General features: G+C 38.7%; 1 protein-coding gene across 2 annotated transcripts in view; it reads right to left on the bottom strand.

Moving 5' to 3' along the window:
- Positions 1 to 17,365, bottom strand: part of LOC139122754 (substance-P receptor-like) — a 93,725-nt gene extending 76,360 nt beyond the window's left edge. Inside the window, exons 1-2 of one of the 2 annotated variants that reach the window (XM_070688446.1) lie at positions 17,046 to 17,365; positions 10,052 to 10,171 (exon numbers count right to left, since the gene is read on the bottom strand). The gene's annotated coding sequence lies outside the window, so the exon portion shown is untranslated. The remainder of the gene's footprint in view (positions 1 to 10,051; positions 10,172 to 17,045) is intronic. The other variant, XM_070688444.1, reaches the window with a different exon arrangement.
- Positions 17,366 to 19,249: the final 1,884 nt, after the last annotated feature.

Raw genomic sequence — 19,249 nt, 5'->3', positions numbered from 1 at the left:
TGCACCACGACCGTCAAGCACCCGTCTGGTATTTTAATGTAATTGAGTTGTTCTGTTGCCAGTTACTCTTATGTTGAACATAATATATTTCTCTTGGGCCTTATCAAGTATCAATTTTCCTTTGCGAAAAAAATTGGGGATTTTAATTGTATTTATGTATCACTTACAATTGATTAACCTAAAGGGCATAACAAATTCGGATTTCGCGGTAAAGGGGTGGAAGATCGAAAATTGTCGACTTTAATGATCGGAACTTAGATCAATAATCTGGCGTCGACGAGTCTGTTCGTCTTCACAGGCGTCTTGAAATCATTACAGGTAGAAGGAAGGTAGTGTAAAAAAAAACGGTGCCACCATGGTTGCAAAAGGCAAGCTTTTAGTGTCCCGTGGGTACACTATAATCTCAATCACAAAAATTACCTCGCATTTCACATTGCTTCTGTCGGCGGATGAAATTATAACGTTTTCCAAAGCTTAATTTTCATCATATCGCTGCCCAACCCCAGCTTTTTGCAATCTCGCTGACGTAACTTCACTTAAGCTGTAACGATAGCCAGGAGCCATAAGTATTGGCTGTGTCATTTTATTATGCTATTAATTTCCCTCGGAAGGTGACAGGAAATTCGTAGCCATCGCGAAATAATTCGTTAAAATATGGAACACTTCTCTGGGCATGCAATGGCCACAATTGGTCGGTAAAAAAACCTAATTTTACACAAGTTGCTATCAGTAATACATAGCCTGCTGCTGGGGATATAATTCCGTTAAAAATATCCCCAGCAAAATGTGCGGATGCATCCAATTCTATAATGTGATACTTAAAAAGCACCCTAGCTGTTTGACGCCTGTACATTTCAATAAATAAATGTAGAAATATAACTAAAACTTTGGTACAATAAACAATCTCCCTAGGCAGAAAGGATTGGCACCCAACATATATACGTTGAGGTTACGACGTGGTTAAACGATTGTCTCTAGATGGCGCTGTTCATTGAATGATATGCAGTTCGCATTGAAACCTGTGCTTGTTTTGCTCAGTTTGTTTTGAACTTTTGTTGTTTTTATTTGTTTGTTTGGGTTATTTCTGTGTTGTTATTTACTGCTTCAAATTGCAGAGTAATTATGCAGATATCATCAACAGTGTTTACTTCATTTTTATGAACATAAGTGGTGTGGTTATTGGCCATTGGTCGATGATGGTGACGATGTTATGATGGTGGTGCTGGTGTGGCGAGGGCGATGATAATATTGATGATGATAGTGGTGGTGGTGATGATGATGATGATAATGATGACGACGATGAAAAAGAAGAAGACGACGACGACGAATACTACACCGACGCCGACGATGATGGTGATGATGAAGATATTACCGACCATGGATGATGTTAGCGAAGGTGATATATTCGATGTGTTGTTTGTAGTGGTTGTTGTTTCAGTTTCTGCTACCTACGTCAGGTTGTCTTCTAAGAACGTCCAGATTGAGATTTCTAAGTCACCTTATCAAACGCACGTAGAGATCTCACCGATGGACTGTGTCTTGTCATTTTTAGATGCAACAGTTACGTTGAAGTAAAAAAAATACGTCCCATTCAAAAGTAGAGATAGGCGTTATCATCACGTTCAATTGTAGGGCATTTTATCCAATCACTGGGGCATCTCAAAGCGAAGAGAGACACGATAAAGGCACTCCAAAGCACCCTGACATTCTCAATATGGCATCCAAACACGCAAACTAACACTTTTTTACTCGTCATTGTGTTGCATTCTATCGTATCAAAACCCACATCTTTCTGAACAGTTTCACTTCAATAGGATTGGTCAATAGCAACGGTTAATCTACCATATTGCTGGCCATGCATCCCACAGCAATTTTGTCTTATCTCGAGAGCGGTTATGTACCAGAATTTAGGGAGGCAAATTGTTTAGTTTTTAATTCTTCTTTTATATCTTGTTATAGAATAATGCACTAATTGGCGATATTCAAGGAAGTGAGCATTATCTTTTTGTATTATACGGAATAGTTTCTGAATGACTACACTGTACCATAGTAACTGTGATGGTCTTTATCGTGCAAAATCGACCATTACTGCCGTTGAAGGGGGAGGGGACGTCCACTGGAGGAACGTTTCGAGTCTCTCTCTTTAAAATAACTTAAAAATATGTCTGTTGTGATGAGATAAGATAAGATAATTGAAACAGAGCAGTCCTCATTACGCCGAGTAATTACTTTTGGGAGCTGCAACTGTAGGCAAATTGTGCCTGTCCTATTTTCATCTGACAGGTGCACAACGGTGTAAAATTTATCGTTTTTAATAACCAACCTAATCTTGAAGTTGGGACTTCCGCTGGATTGTCTCTCAATTAGACAGGTGAAAGAGTTTCCGTCAATGTTCATGGTCTGCAATTTACGTTTGTTGCTTGGTTCTTCCACTTGAGGAGCATTTTGCAAATCTTTCTCACTTGGTGTGCGTACAGAACATGACATTGACTACTGTACATGAAGCTCATTCATACGACATGGCGGGGATGTAGAATAAGATACGTATCGGCAAATAATCGTACTCTTAACGAGACATTCGTACTCAATGGGGTTTTCAAACGATTCCACACACGCAACGCATACTGTCTGGTCGTAGTACACATTACCAATATTGCCGCCTCTGAGGATTGCGCGGATGTACCCTGAGGAAATCCCTGACAGCAAAGTATATTAACCGATCCCTCATTTTACATATATATATTGTAACTTTATTCGTATTCTGCATACCCTCTAGTTTCTCAAAACTTTCTTAGAAATCGACACACATCGCAAGGATACATGTTATAGATGTGATACTTGAAAACTGATGACGTTAGTCATTATATTTTAGCTTCAAGTATACATACAGGGTGTGAATGTGTGCATGCCTATTTGTGTGTTACCCGTGTATATCCGAAATCGCCGTAACTCTGTGTAAACTTTTCTTGAAACTATAGCCGAATTAAAGTCGATTATCATCTTCCAAACCGATGGTCGTTACAGTTCTGTCTGTTTAAATAAAACCGATCTGCCACCGCGCACTGGGGCTATTGTCCGTGCGTGAACGTTGGTGAAAGTCTGTTCTACATCATCCCGAGGAGAAGCACGGTTAACTTCACCGTCTTATTGCAGCCATACCCAAACTATTTCTAAGTTTATTAGCGTGCGGCGTGTGTTGTATTCGTCTGTTTTAAGACCTAATCAGGGCTGGAATGTGACAGTATAGAGTCTACCCCCAGGCCTGCGATTACGTTTTGTGCCGCTACCGTGCATTAAAAGAGACTCCAGAATGAATTTTCCTATGCCATAGCTAAACTCATCTAGACAGGCTCCATTCCATCACGTGGACAGAATAAATTATTTATTACCATGGAAATGCCCTGGTATGCCTTGTAAAGAGTGTCTTTGTGATCAACCATATCCTTCTCTTCAAGGAACAATTATTCTTGGATTGAGTAACCAAATGATTCCAACAGTCTTGGGTATCCCGTTCTGAGGTACGATGAATCATAATTCGGTAGAGGCCGCCATGTTAACACTTACACTCTGTCCGGTTTATTACTCAGTCTGTTGACAATAATTCACTTGAATAATGCTACCATTTCTCATTCCACATCAACATTTTTATTTTATCTGAGCATAAACTTACTGTTCATCACAATCGTCGCCACCACCATAATACCATCAGGCTTATCGTCGACGCCATCACTATCACAGACATCGTCGTCGTCATCATCATCATTATCATTATCAACGTCCCATCTTGATAATTCTGAGTTGTCGCATGAACAAGTCAATTATATCTGAAGACGATAGTAGATGCACTGGCTTTAACGTACGAACCAATCCACCATTTCCGTCATTTGAACTATTGCTTACAATAATCCTGTGCTAGCGCTCCAACTGTCTAGGCTTTCCATAATCATAAAGTTTGATATATTTTTGCCAATCCTACACTGTTAAGGGCCGCTATTCTAGCCAAAAAAGAGTGTTAAAACATCAGAAATGTGCTAGTGCAAACATTTGACGAGTTATTGGCATACTTTTCTCAGTTTATGGCCTAAATGATATGTACAGCTACACGACTATATGATGGTTCACAGGCTGAACCTCAAGGCTCTGCAGTTTGTCGCTGTCGTTACTGTCGTCACTCTCGTTCGTCAAGAGCGACAGTCATATTTAGTTGCCATAATTAAAATATCACAGCAGTAACTGAGCTGTCGGTTTGTGCCATGCAATTAAAGTCAAAATATTCTGGGAAACGCAAAATGTGAAAACTGCCAACTGCCGAATTTCCGAGAAATATCGGTATCTACTTTCGGGCACAGACTTTGCCGTTTGGGTCACTGTAAGCTACACGAGTGACTTCAGTCTTTCACAGAAACAAATGACCTTCACAATACTAGTATTTATGGGTCCCATTTTAAAGGAACACGGTCACACGTGTTGATGTGTGTCAGTCATTGATGTCCGCGCGGGGCCTTGCGAATAAGTGCGCCACCAAGCTGGACAATGCAGCTGACATACCTCAGTGTACATTTCAAAGGAAGAAACAAACTCTTGTTCATCATTCGTCTTCTGAATTAAACAAATAAAAATGAAAGCTTCATCATGTTTGAAACTTAATATCAAGCCTCGAATCATATTTGAAATCACAGTATTTCATGTAAGACGGTCGCCACAATATTGACAGGACTGGAGTCAAGTTTCATGGTCAAATAACTGACAAGAAATAGACAAAGCCTGATGAGTTGTTGTTTAACGGTTTGCTGTATGACAAAGCAATTACCATAGGGTTTCGTAGGTTATAAATGTCTATCAAGGTCATTATGATGGTACCCTTAGATAATTAATTTGCAAACCGGAAGTAAGATTTGGTCCACTGTATTTCAGGTGTTACATTAGCTATTTGCACCTAGTAGTTTTTATTTGAAGAAATCACCAGAAACAAGCATTATGAAAATATTCAGTTTGATTCAGTTTCATGAAATGAATTTGTGCTATTACAACAATTAAAGAAACTTCCGATTGTAAGGTTACATTTTGACTCAATAGTCCTGCCCGGTCACAGCCTTCGACAGCATATTTGGTAGCTGTGCTGTTTACAGGGACTCAAACATTTTCAGTCGAAAACGGTAGATGTCGTAAAAATAGACCATTGAATGAGTTTTCCTGTTTCATACGCTGCATAGAAGAATAACAGTATTGAAGTTTCGTAAAATTTGCAACTTTAAGTCAGGAGATATCAGTGAATAAAAAGGAGGAAAATTAACCTTTTCTTCGCTAAGATGAAAAAAATGATGTCAAAAGACCTCCCTTTTGTCAATTTTCAAGAAAAGTGAAATAGTGTTTATGCTGCAGGTAAAGTGCTTTATTTGATAATGTGTAAGCCCTGAGGAGGCCTCGAGAGAAGTCCTGGCTAGACTTTTAACCCATCAAGCAAGAATTGTATCCCCTTAAGATCTCTTGCGCCATTATCGTGTCGCTCCGTGACACAGACACTAAAAGATGAGATCTCTGCAGAAGACTGAGATGCATCGAATTCCGACTCCTCTTCATTATGTAATGGCTTATTTGTCAGTTTATCTGACGCGCAAATTATATTGTAGCAGCTCACCTTTATTGCTCGTTTACCCGTAGGAATTCCGATCCTCGCCCGCAGTGCCTTCGAGAGCCACGGCTGTTGTCTAACTTAATCAAAATCGACATAAGTATGACGTGGAACGCCGGAAATGCATCGATGAGCCCTCTATACATCCCGTGTTGGGGGACTATATTCTTTCTATGGGAGCACATAAACCGGGTTGCTTCCTTACCATATCGGCAGTACAGGTAAGCATTGATTTGACTTTAGCAAAATAAACGGTACGAGAAATATCGAGGCGTGTTTACTCTTGACAAAATTTTCCAAATTGGTTTTGAAATCTAGGATAGACTGAGAATGTTTACGTATATATCATTTATTTTACTTAGACTACTACAACGATTTTCGCTATTTGTAATGTCTTTGCCAACCATCGCAATCTGCATCTATTTTGACTCAGATACCATTGCACTGCATGTATTTGTTAAAATAAACAGTTCGGTGGCTTAGCGAATGGTCATTGCAATACAGTTGTTATTGCACCTCACGTATTATCAAGTTACTGTGATTGGCTGAGCATCACTAAGGTGATAAAGAACAAAAAAGTGATAAACCATAGCTTAGCTGACATAGCCCTGTTGCGCGCGCTGATGTAGCCCGCTACCGCGTTCTGGAATATATCGCTCATCGTTTCTACACTGAAAATACCACATCATGGCGTACATTCACTGTGTATAGCAATGGCTTCGAAAAAGTGCATGATGTCAGCTCGACTTGAATTAGGCTACATTAGGTATATTTTAAGAGAATAGCTTAAACAACATTGTCCCAATTTTAAGACGTTATTTTTAGTTGTCCTTTATCTTCATGACGCATTTCGACCGAGCAAGGAATGGAACGTTTCGCCGTGGCAAGTCTCGACACTTAACTACATTTTACGCAAAGTTTCGAAAACAAAAGTGTTTTTTCTGTGTAATAAAATTAATAATAAACACACTAGCAAGGGTAAGAGCATGATTTATTGCCTGACGTCGTAGTATTAGTGTTATGACGGTAATGTTGATGATACCCTTGCCTTTCAAGTTGGCCTGGTCATCATCGTCATGGTACTATCCCTTGGGCTGTCAACAAATCACGATCTTGACCTTGTATTGCTTGCATGTGTTATTATTTAAACATTTGCTTGACAGCTTTCCAACGTAGCAGCTTTGAAGTATTCTTTGCGTATAGTAAAAGTATGCTCTTTGATAGAAAAATTGGAATAAAGAACAATAATTTAAGGATTGGAATAACGAGCAACATTTAATCGATTATTTGTAACAAGACAATCGTTTAGAAGAAAGTGCGCGTTGTCCCTGAGTGGTAGCATTTGTCCTGGGTTTTAATGTTCTGCGTTGAACAAGCAGCATATTTTTCATACGTGGAATTTTTCAACTTATAGATAAGTAAATATTGGTAGCAACACATAATACTCAACACATAGCTTAGTCGACAACTTAACACCCAACCAGTGCATGCGATCTTGAAAGATTACGATAACAGCAGAAGTTCTATGATTTGAAACTGATGTCGCCGCGCAGTTTGACAATAAAACGATATAAACCACTCGCAATGGTGTCCTCCTCTCGTATATGGCAGTTTTTACGTGCTAGCCAGAAAGGAAGCTCTTCTATTCATGGCCTCGTAAAGCGTTCTCACAAAATATCAGTGTTCTTCACTTTATTGAATGTTTATGAGTGATTAAGATGACACGTGAGCCTTAACGATATGTGATTGGCAGTTTGTGATTGCCATTGATGGAGACTTCTATGTAAGGCCGTGCAATACATGGCAGCACTTGAAGTTGGATAGCCTATGTCTGTAAATCACAATATTTAATGTCGTGTATAGGTGATCAGGCGTCCAGGGGTGTTCACGATGGCCGTTAAACGCTTAATTGAAAACATACAGAGCAATGTGATTTAATGTCATGCCACATTATGGTATCGTTTGCAGGCCTAACATGGATGCGCTAAGACTTTACTGGGAATCAAATAATGCTCCCCCGGTATCCTTTAACTGGTCGTCCTGAAATTCATTGTAATTGACATGTGTATATTTTTGTTCTGGAAGTCGAGATGCGGTCGTGATTGTTGGAAGCCGAAGATTACCAAAAGTTCAGAACAACATAAAACAGACTTCAGCGACCAACTATCACCTACCCATGATAATACTGTACCATAGCGATAAAATCCAAGCCTACTTAAAGAATTCTACTTCAAAACTGCAAAGTTATAATTAATATCCTGTTATTATTCTCTTTGGCAAGAAAGATGAATATAATTACACTTCTCGTACTTTTAACGTACATCAAGGGCACTACAATCATACTCTGTGAGTATCTTGTATTTAAAACATTATTCACCTTTTTCGATAATTTTTAATTGTTACCTTTCACGATTGATATAATCCTCAGCGATCAGAAATATAATCATTTGATGTGCATTATTAGTTCGTGCAAGGAAACAGCTTGTATTTCATATAGCGGCTCATAATATATGAATAAACAGGTAATACTTCATCCTTAGAGGAATTCTTTGTTTGTCGCAAAGTCAAAATGACATCCCTGGGGAGTGATTAATTTTGAGTGACCTTTGGTCATTAAGGTCACGTCGTCTTTAAGCCTTTGACCTGCACCGGCAATTATTTTGATATGCGTCAAGTACACAGCTCATTTACGGCGTTGAAAATGATTTTGTGGAGACGTTGCTTACGATGTAGTGTGTTATTTTCAGTGGCAAAACTTTGTACATAAAATACAACCAAAACCTTCGGTTGTACGATTAGATCATCGCAGTTCTTATCGGGCGTTCACTACATGACGTCTGACTCGTAATAATTGCCATTTTGGGGCGACTTGCAGCGATTTCGAAGCTGTTATCCTATTGGTTGGCTGAATCTTACCAATATAATTAAAACAATACAAATAAACTCCCTAAGTTGCTGTGAATAGTGACAATCGACCAATCAGATATAACAAGCAAACACGCTGCGAGTCAGCCGCCATTTTTTATTGTAAAATCAGCAAAATTTTCCCGTATTCGGTGTCTGACGTGCTACGTTCGACGGTGATACATGTGCCATTATTGATATTACTCGCACGCGCGCGCACGAGCTTGAAACTGTTACTTTACAACCCCTAAAATGAACCTTCCTCATCCTGATATGTGTGTGTGTCCCCCTCTTTCACGACCTCCTCCTCATTCCGTAATTGTCTACCGGTTTACTAATTATGTGTCACAGAAAGAACTTATTAACTCGTCTATCTTCATATCCGTCCTGCCATTAATCACGCTATTCATTGACGTTTCCTCTTTGTTCGGTTTCTGTAGGCGTATCTATCCTTATTCAGTCTTTTAATCGGTGTCAAATTCAGCACTTATGATGGTGTCTGTCTGTCTTTCGTTCTGTCACTTGTTTTCTTTTTCAATCCTTTTCCATTTATGGCTCTGTCCAATATTCTTCCTCTTTCGCCACTGCCCGTCTCTGTCACCCTGCATTTGTCTGACTCTGTCTGTCTGTCTGTCAGTGTCAGTCTCCGTTTGTCTGCCTGTCTGTCTATCTGTCTATCTATCTGTCTCTATCTCTCTCTCTGTCTGTCTATCTGTCTGTCTGTCTCTATCTCTCTCATATCTTATCTGTCTCAGATCTGTAATATCCGTCTTATTGCCTCTGTCACTATGTCTCAAGCTGACCCAAAGCCATTTAAATACCTATATTGTATGCATTACAGACATGTTGTGATATCTCCACCTACTCGCACCCCGCTCCCTTTTATTAATGTTCACCCACACTTACGCCTGAAACTTCTGTGCTCAAGACTTTTGACCTCAACAGCGAACACAAACTGACAGAGACTCACGGTGCAAAAATAAAGTGAATTGTTTGAGAAAACAAATATTGAATTCCAACCGTAGTTATTATTATAGCCGGCAGCTGGGGTGTCAGCTGCCGGATATGTTCATGAGTAAAAGAATAATAATTATGAGTAAAACGCTTGGAAAATACCTTTGTGTTATCATTGGCAGAGTACAAAAATTTCAAGTGAAATCTTTTGTGCCGTATTGTTAGTGTTCAGTTCAGAATAAAATAAACAATCAAGAAAACTATGTCCGCCTGTTTCTTGATTCGAAGCCTTGAGTGTTGGTGATTCTTTATTCAGCATGCTCATCATATTTCGAGGGTCTTATAGTGTATAGAAATTCTTTAAGTCAGGGCGTTATCGAATTTGTAACCATTTTATTGATCGGACAGCCTACTTAAAACGTGTTAAATTCCGATCGAGTCGTTTTCTCGCAATCTTCTGAGCTGAGTCGCCCGCTTTATTGCTGCTGTGTCAAGGTCAGGAATTGCTGTTTTCATGGGCAAGTATATCAGGAGAGCTGTGTAGATGTGTTAAAAACGCACCTTATTACATCCGGGTCTTCTTTCGCAACGACTCCAAAATCACCAGTCGAGGTGTTCTAACGTTGTTTGAGGCCGTGATGGTCCATCCATCAGATTTGCTTCTCTCTTGTGTTCTGTGACCTGAATCGAAACACAATGAGCGATGACGTCAGCAAATGTACATGCCATGTACTCATCATTGCCACCAGAATGAACGCGAATATTTTGCCCGGAAAATGATCACGCCCTATATTTAAATTTGAATGAATTTCAAAATGCCAGTATACATGTATTAGTGTCAGACGAAAGCATAAGCTGTCTCAATTTCTTTTAAATACACTCAAGAGTGTAGCGAAAGGATTAACGATTTTGAATAATGGGGAAGATTTGATTAATCTTTCACTTCCATGATTAAAGTTGAAATTCGGAAAATTGTGAGAGCAATAATGAAATCGCTGACAAAGAATCTTATCGCTATAATGACGGTGATTTTGTGTATGACACGGCCCCTTCTCGTAAAGTGCCAAATTACCATATATGAGATAGACTGCACGTATGTGGTGAAAAATTCAAACGGAAATAAGCTGTAAGAATGATGTGCCAGGAAAATAGAAACAGGAAAGTATTCCGATAAAATCCCTTTAGATATACGACACTCATAAAGGTCTTCGGAGACGCATTTCATTCGCCGTATTAGGTGCATATTAAATCGTTATGACTTTCACTACAATGAATAATTATCTGATATAAAATTTAGGCAACCCAGAACTATTGAAAATGTCTGTATAGCCGATGTAAGGTCTTCTAATTTTTGATGTACCAAAAAGGTTTCCAATTGAACGACGAGCGCGAAATTTCATGTATCGGTAGGACAAACCGTGCCCTTACGAAGAAGTCTAGACCAACATATATAGGAACTGTAGACGACGAAAACGCATGAACGTCTTCGTGTCTGTCACATAGACAATATGTGTTCCTTTGTAAACTTTCAGAAAATTTTCAATTGAGTTGAAAATTCCTTCTTTTCACTGTCATATAGAGGAAACAACGCAATTGTGAAGAGACCTTCAACAAACGATTTTGAACAATTTAAAATGGCGCCAAAACTTTCTTAATCCAAGAAAGAGAATGGACGAGCTCGCCTGCGCTTTGCTCTTTTTATTTTGCTCTCTTTGTGGTTCAGCGTTGTGGAAATTTCGATGAAGATGAAGATAAAGACGCCCTAGCAATGCAGTGGATAGAAGGGGAAAAATAAATAAGCTCATTGGCAGATTAAAACTGCCTAAAGGGTCGATCACATACATGTCTAAGGTAAATCTAACTCCAAAATTAATGGATGTTATTGGATGTTTTCTAGGCGGGAACTTAATTTGAATGAAACACTAGTAAGCGATCACAAGGAAAACTTTATACGTACAAAGCTTCAATATAGGAAATTTCCTAAATAAAATAATGAAGAGTGAATAAAATTTTTACTCAATTTGTTATAGGATTGATATAAAAACTTGATAGGAAGTGTAATAAATGATAAATGTCGAGGCACGATCATTGCATCCGGTATCGGCACTGTTATGTTCAGTGAGTGTTTTAATAACGACAAGGAAAGTTGCCATGCGCTTTATTCGATAAACTTGAAAATATTATGGAGGTTATCTTTCTGTTAATATGCAGTGAAATCGAAGAAAAGTAAAAATTCAAAAAATTATCGCAGAGCGCCTAAATAGAAAATTAACTGTGACAACCGAAGGTAGATCGTTATAGCAGCGGTGCAACAGGCAATGAAACCCTTTCTCCAGTTCACGATACCATTTTGATAAAATGGTGATCATGACTATGTCCAAATGAGATTGAAAGTTGACTGGTTAAGGGATTACAACTAATTAACATTAGACTGGGTTTCATTATTTTCATTTTTTATAAAATGATCAAAGATATAACGTGATAAACGAGACTCCAAATCTCAACGGTAAGGCCGGTGATCACAAAGATATGTTCAAAGATGAAATGCTAGGATTTTTAGGATTTTATACAGAAATAGTGACGACAGATAGTTAGATCTTATGAGTTCATATCATATAGAGTGGAGTGACGTAATGAAGTCAAAAAACCTAACACAATAGTTACTGCAATTACAAACTTGCAAAACTACACTACTCAACGCATCACACAAATTACCAAACAACCATATCTATGTTACTTCATCCTATGTCGTAGTGTAATAAATCAAGTATACTTGAATTACCGTATAAAGGTGGTTTGATTCAAATCTCACTGAAAAGGTTCGCCTGGTGAGCATTAATTATCATACTTACCTGAAAAATGTAAGAGAAAACGATTTGGGTTCCATTCCTGTGTAATTTTTAACTTCGAAACTATATATTTTTTAATTCTGAAACTATAGAAATTTATTGAAAACAATCTTTACAAATTATTTTAGACGAAATCGGAAGAATCATCAGAAGCAGTACCAATATAAATATCATCATTATTATCATTATTATTATCTGTATCAACGATATCATTATCATTATCATCTTACACGTCATTGTAATCATTATCGTAAATATCATCATCGTCACCGTCGTCGTCGTCGTCGTCGTCGTCGCCGTTTGTATATTTTAAGGTTTACCTCAAAAACGTTTTATTACAATGTGATAAACGGTTATACGCCGTTTCTGAACATATTGTCGACCTTTATTAAGTTAGCAAGTTCACTAAAAGGGGTCCCTAATGTATTAATCTCACAAATGTCTTGCAATGTCAACACTGGTGATTAATGTCAGATTTCAACTTGGCGATGTGATGTCTGTTGACAGATTACCACGTGCACGTACATCTGTAGCCTGAGGAACTGGTACAAATTATTCAGTTCATGTCAACGGCTGGTGAGAAGTTCAAGTTGGCGTCATGATTGAACGCCAAATCCAGATTTATGAAGTTGACCAGAACCAACGCATAGATGAACGAGAAATTAGACAAACAAAAGAAAGAGTGAAAAACCAAGCGTCACATTTACGATTGCCGGACCGCCGTTGCAGAATTTACATTCGAAAAACTGACACAGCTGTCATTTACTTTGACATATACATAACCATGGTAACATACATAGTCGCAATGTGTTCTCCAAAGATTGAAATGCTCTGAACTTCAACTAAAATGTAATGGTATTAAAGATAACTATTCAAAACCCATGTTTTTATCAATGCATCATCTATATTTTAATACTCGCGATACGTTGGCCCTCAGTGACGTCAGTGCATCGCTCATCTTGGTACTATGAAGCTCGTTGTGGCTGACATGTAAAAAACTGTGGCACGTTGGTTCTAAATAAAAGTGTCTTTGGAAGTTCTCTTGTCGTAAACAAATATGATAGATGCATTGGTTGTCAACCAGACAATGTATAAAGGTAATGACGAAGTGTCATACGTGTTGTTAAAAAGTACAAAAAATAAAAAAAATCGTCTAGTCTGACGAATAACAGTGTAATTATTTATTTTCACAAAAATGAACATCAATAACTTGTAATGAGTGTTACTTTGGAATTTACGAAAATCGTTTTGGTCATATATTGAAACATGTGAAAACTAGTAACGGCAATGCTGAAAATTGAAGCTGAGACCTTTACATGTCTTGTATCATATACACTGTACCTTTGCAAGACACAGGGTGCAAATGAATAGGCATTTACTAAAATTATAGCATTTTCACCAAATCATCGAACAACCTTGATGGGCCAATATTACGAAATTGATGTTATTATAGGATATTGAAGGGTGATTGTCCATATTTGCCCGTCGATTTGATGTTGTGAGGGCCATTACACATGTGTATGCCATTTGCAGGTTTTGCAAACTCAGTAAGAGTTCATTTGTATTCTATTCAACGTGTATCGCCAATGCTTGATGCACTGCTCTTGTTAACACACTGGGATCAACAGCAATTCTGAAAACACTCTCTCGAGGCTGTAACTGAGATCTCGCACGCAATCGTTTATCGCTCATCTTTGTAGAAATAATCTGCCGATCTCACTCGCTAATTTCAACATGGTAACGACCCGGATAAACAGCAGAAATCTGTCGTCACCAGTAAGGTTATGCATACAAAGTTTACGTTTTCAGTTTTGTGTAGAAATGGTGGATTTTCAAATCTGGATTACTGTCTCGCTTTCAAGCAGTGCGCCCCTTTCCGGAGCTCTCGACAAAATGAGTTCTTTGCGGATCAATTATACTGTTGTACAAACCAATATTTACCTCAGCGTAGACTGACTCAATTCCTTTCAAATGCCCATGTGTTTGAAACCATTGCATATTACATATTCGGCCAACGTCTCTCCTCTAGTAAATAAAGATCAAGATACAGGCAGCAGCGATGACTCGACTGTTGTAATCGTTACCGTAAATTTTGTGCAAAACACTTGGCATAAAAATAGTAATTTGGATTACCAGCTTACACAGTAAAGAACGTGTTTTCGAAAGCTAGTAATACTTGTGTTTGAAAATGATTTTGCCTATCTGTACGTTTGTATTTCTGTCTTTCTCCCTGTATGTATGTATGTATGTATGTATGTATGTATGTATGTATGTATGTATGTATGTATGTATGTATGTATGTATGTATGTATGTATGTATGTATGTATGTATGTATGTATACAAGATAACTTCTCTGATTTGCCGAGGCTGCAAATGATTCAGAAGTCATGACATATTAAAGTTCTGCTCATATTTACTCACTCGTCAGAATTTATGACAAGTCATCGAGATCGCGGGGGATAAACTATGAACTGTTTTTCGCAACTTCGTGATGTATCTCTTGATCGGCGCTATCAAATTATTCCAAACCTCGCTATTGTATACATTGCGGCAGCCTATATTCTATTCTTTACTGATAGAAAGTACTTATAAGACCAACGGATCACGAAGTTTCTTTTAAAAGATTATATTAAAGCTAACACATACCAAAGACTAAGGTTGGAAGAAGCCGGGCATTGTATACCGTCAACTTGGCGAACGTAACTCATTCGGCCAAGCTCTCAGCGGCTATCTAGCGTGCGTGGTGATTTGTTCCAACGGGCAAAAGCATATGTTCCCCATGTAATGATAAGAATTTCAATAAATAATGAATTTAGAATTAGTACACGCATCAGCTACAGGGGCACAGCTGATGGAGGCGCCCCACATTAATTCCCTTAGCAACGACAGAGTCTCGTTCCGCGTGTTGATTTGAGACCAACAAATCATCCGGTTGAATTACGCATGTACACGTTTAGTGGGAGCATGTGTTTCGCATACATTTTGTATAAGGCCAGTGTGTTAGTTAAACACGTATTAGTAACTACTATCACACTTGCCCGCTGCAAGAAAGGATCCCCGCTTCCCGCGAGATGCCTTTTTATTGACTCTTTTCATGGCCACCGAGACGGACCGAACTCTCTAGGATTGCCGGGCTGCGCAGATAGTTTTCCGCGTAAGCATTCAAGCCTTCCCTCTGAAAGAATGTATCTTCTCGCCCGTAAACTTTCGATATGAGCCGACAGTGCACGGCTGTTCCTTATTGGAACGGAGCCTGACTAATAGCTCTAGCGACAAGTGGGACGGATTTCACAGGCAAGGCACTTCAGGTACCGCCGTGGCAATGATATCAATTTCTACATCATTGTGCATTTAATTTTAATCAAATAGATACTCAAAGACCATGTCGATTACTTTGTTCGCTTGACATACAAAACATTGATATTCTACAGCTCAAAGAACTTTCAGTGACGGTTTCTCGCCCTAGTATACAAACAACTCATGTTTTCACTTCTAATCCCTTAAGACACCGACGGGTCGTGCTTAATCACCTACAATATATCAAGTACTCCTTTTTGTTAAAATTTACACTTATGGCACGGCGACTTTACCGGATATCAGCTTTTCAATTTCGATGTCAATGAGAAGGATTCAAGTGTCGGCAGACACCATCATTCTTCTTTCATCGCAAGGATTTTTTGATTTCCCGGCATCCTTTGTTGTAGTTGCCGAGTCCTGGCTTGATTTTCGCCAAAGTACAGGCAGGACATGGTAAAGGTTTATACAATTTCAATAAAGTATCTTTTTGATATGAATTTCTGATTTTGGTCTCCAAGTCCGTTTTTCACAGTTTATTGAGTCAGTAGAATTACTTACACCGGTACAAGACGTATTTCGGTAAGATTGACAGAGCATAAATAACACCTCTCTGCAAGATGCAATGGCCCATGTACAAGAAAATTAAAAACAATACTCAGATAATGTGACAACGTAAACTTGATCGCTTTTCGTGCACCAAAAAACCCACTGCCGGTACTAGTAAACTTGCTTGCCTCTTTAAATATTAAAATTACGCAAAACAAAAATCATGGTCATTGTGATTGAAAATGACTTCTACAGAGTAGAAAAGATCACAATTTGCGATCAAGCGAGAGATTTGCTACTCCTACATAATGACTATAGGGGATAACGATATCATATTTGATAATGCTATCTGTTTAATCTGGGCAATTTAAAAGAAACGTGATAAATTTTACAAATGTTTGTGATAGTTTAAAACGGAGACACTCAAAGCAGCGGTCTTAAATCCGTGGACGCCAACTTTGTAAAATGAACAAGCGCGCACTTCATACACAGGAATGTGTCTATCTTTTCCCATAAAGTCAGAGCAATACCTATTCGACTTTTTCTCTGGAATTCCACAAAAGGCTGCTCACCTCGGTTTCCTACGCGTCTTGTCAAGACTTCTCCACTCCAAGACAGAGTAATAACGGTAACTGTACACCCAAGCGACAATTGAGACTTGTAGTACAACGCACTTTACGGCTTCACTAGAAAAGCAATCACTTACAACGGTCTTATAGTGACAGCGCATGCCTACTTTTTGTTATCTGGTCAGCTCGTCTGCCGTCGAGATGTGACCGTAAAAACTAACAGTGTTCACACAAAGAGACATCTCAACAGTCGATAAAAAGAAGTGTTCAAGTGTAGCGTAACTTAAACTCACTTGAAGTGGCGTAAATCTTCGGTGAAAGTATTCTTCAAACAGCTGTGCTTACGCCTTTAAACAGGAAAATATATTTTACCAAAGTTGTCTGCCTGGAGATAACAGCCGCTGTCCGCTTGGCTGAAGCACCTTGTTCACCGTTACTCATACTCCCTAACGTGGGGAAGAAATGCTTGGCAACAGACTGACTTCGAGTAAAATTAACGATACGCTCGTTAACCAACCGAGCGTATTCAGCAATTCAGAGTCCACACAATAGCGCCGGCAAGAACCCTACATCGCCGTACGTTGCTACCAACTATCTGAACGCTTATTGGCAATAAATCAATCCCACAATGCATTGAGGTCAACACGGCTCCCAAGGTCGAGGCACAAACACTCCTTCTTTTTCATCTCGGCGTGGTGTAGAAAGCAGGCGAACTTAATAATATCTTACATGTATCGATGTATTGTGATTTGTAACCACCGTACCGAACACGGACAGTGGCCTCAGACAGTAAATTGTATTGCTTTTGGTGGCAAAACTCACACATTAGCTCTACTAGGAGGCGAACACTAGCTCGATAACAAGTCTAGAAACATGAAGACATAGCTCAATCACTGCAACATCGCTCAAGGCCCCTTTTTCACGATTTAATTTCGTTAATGATCGCTCGGACTGTGATGGAAAGCTCGTGCTATACTGCAGACGCTGTATAAATCGTAATGAAAAAATCAGAACCTTGTCACAGTTGGAAAAGCATCTAAGCTGTAAATTGGATTAAAAAGATCATTGATTAATGCTTTTGACAGCCAACAGTTGCGAAGTGCAATTTTTGTTGTGACTCGCAAACACATTTTGTATCGTTGTACTACAGTCCCTCCACCACCGACGCTTAACTTTATAGAGTATGTGCAATTGAACGACTTTTGTAAGATATCATCAGTAATGCTACTTTTCCCCGCTTGGGGAAATTATAGCCAGCAAGACGCTTGTATTATCTGAACATCGGCGAGCTGTAATACTACTCATGAACTCGCTGTATGGAATTGCAGCAAGTTACGGCAATCTTTCTACTCAATGCATTTTGGGAAATTGGCCGATGGGCTAATCGCTTACAAGAAAGTGTTGTTGGGTTCTGCAGTGACAATGTAAAACAAATTGGTACAAATACACAATAGGTAAACAAGTCGGTTTGTTGATTCATCCCCATTTCGCTAAGCAACCAGGTCGACAGTACTGCGCATTTCGGCTTCGCCTGTGTTCTGTGTAGAATACACTAAGTCACAGTCTCTTCACTTCAAAAAGACAGAGTATATGTCTTGTGATTGTCTGTGCAGCATGGAATTTAAGGTAGAACGCGCCTCAGGGACAGATATTAAGACTCTCAAACTTTTACAATTCCTTTCAGATCTACCACTTTTTGGGGTTCATTTTAAATCTCTTGGTGTAAGAAAACTTTTCACCGTCTTAGTTTTCCGAAAATCGAAAATTTTAGTTTTCCCCATAGAATTAACACAGTGATGGCGGCCATTTTGAATTTCAACTATCGGTAAATCTTTGGTAATTTGTATCTCTAGTATGAAAATTTGGCGCGATTTTTATGCTTAATTTTGAAAGAGAGTGGTTGAAATATTCCTTGAGGAAAGTTTGAGCAAAAGTTTAAGTCTTTCACTTTCGAGGTGCATACTATACCTTCGCCTTAACAAATCATGAACTAAACGCTTGATGATTTTTTCACTTTAGCTGTTTTGTCTGTCATTTGCGAGCTTTATTCTACTACCCAGAGAATGTTGAAACAGCAACTATTCAGTTTGTCAACACATAGCCTGTACGTTTAAAATGAATTCTGATCCGGCCAAGACTTCTCAATATAACAATGTAGTCTGCACATTCACAGGCCGTGTTGACAACTTGAGTTGAATACAGAGTATCTAAACATGCTTTGGGGAATAATATAAGAAAATATGTTTGGCATTTGAAACAAAAAAAATTATTATTATTTAAATATGTCATTGAAATGTTAATTTATCATTTAAATGCTATGATGAGTGTGAAATGCAACTTTGCCATTCTTTTACATTGACGTTGGCGATTCGTTAACACATTAGTTAACTCATTTGCATTATATATTTGACGATGTCAGGAATCATGATACTTATCCGTCTCAGCTGTTCAAACAGATGGAAAGGTCAACAAACGTATGCGACAAACCAAATTGACA

This window comes from Ptychodera flava, chromosome 22 (genome assembly GCF_041260155.1).
Source record: "Ptychodera flava strain L36383 chromosome 22, AS_Pfla_20210202, whole genome shotgun sequence".
In the NCBI taxonomy this organism is placed as follows: domain Eukaryota; kingdom Metazoa; phylum Hemichordata; class Enteropneusta; family Ptychoderidae; genus Ptychodera; species Ptychodera flava.
Note: the sequence above shows the minus strand (reverse complement) of the source record. Positions and strands in the feature narration are given on the sequence as shown.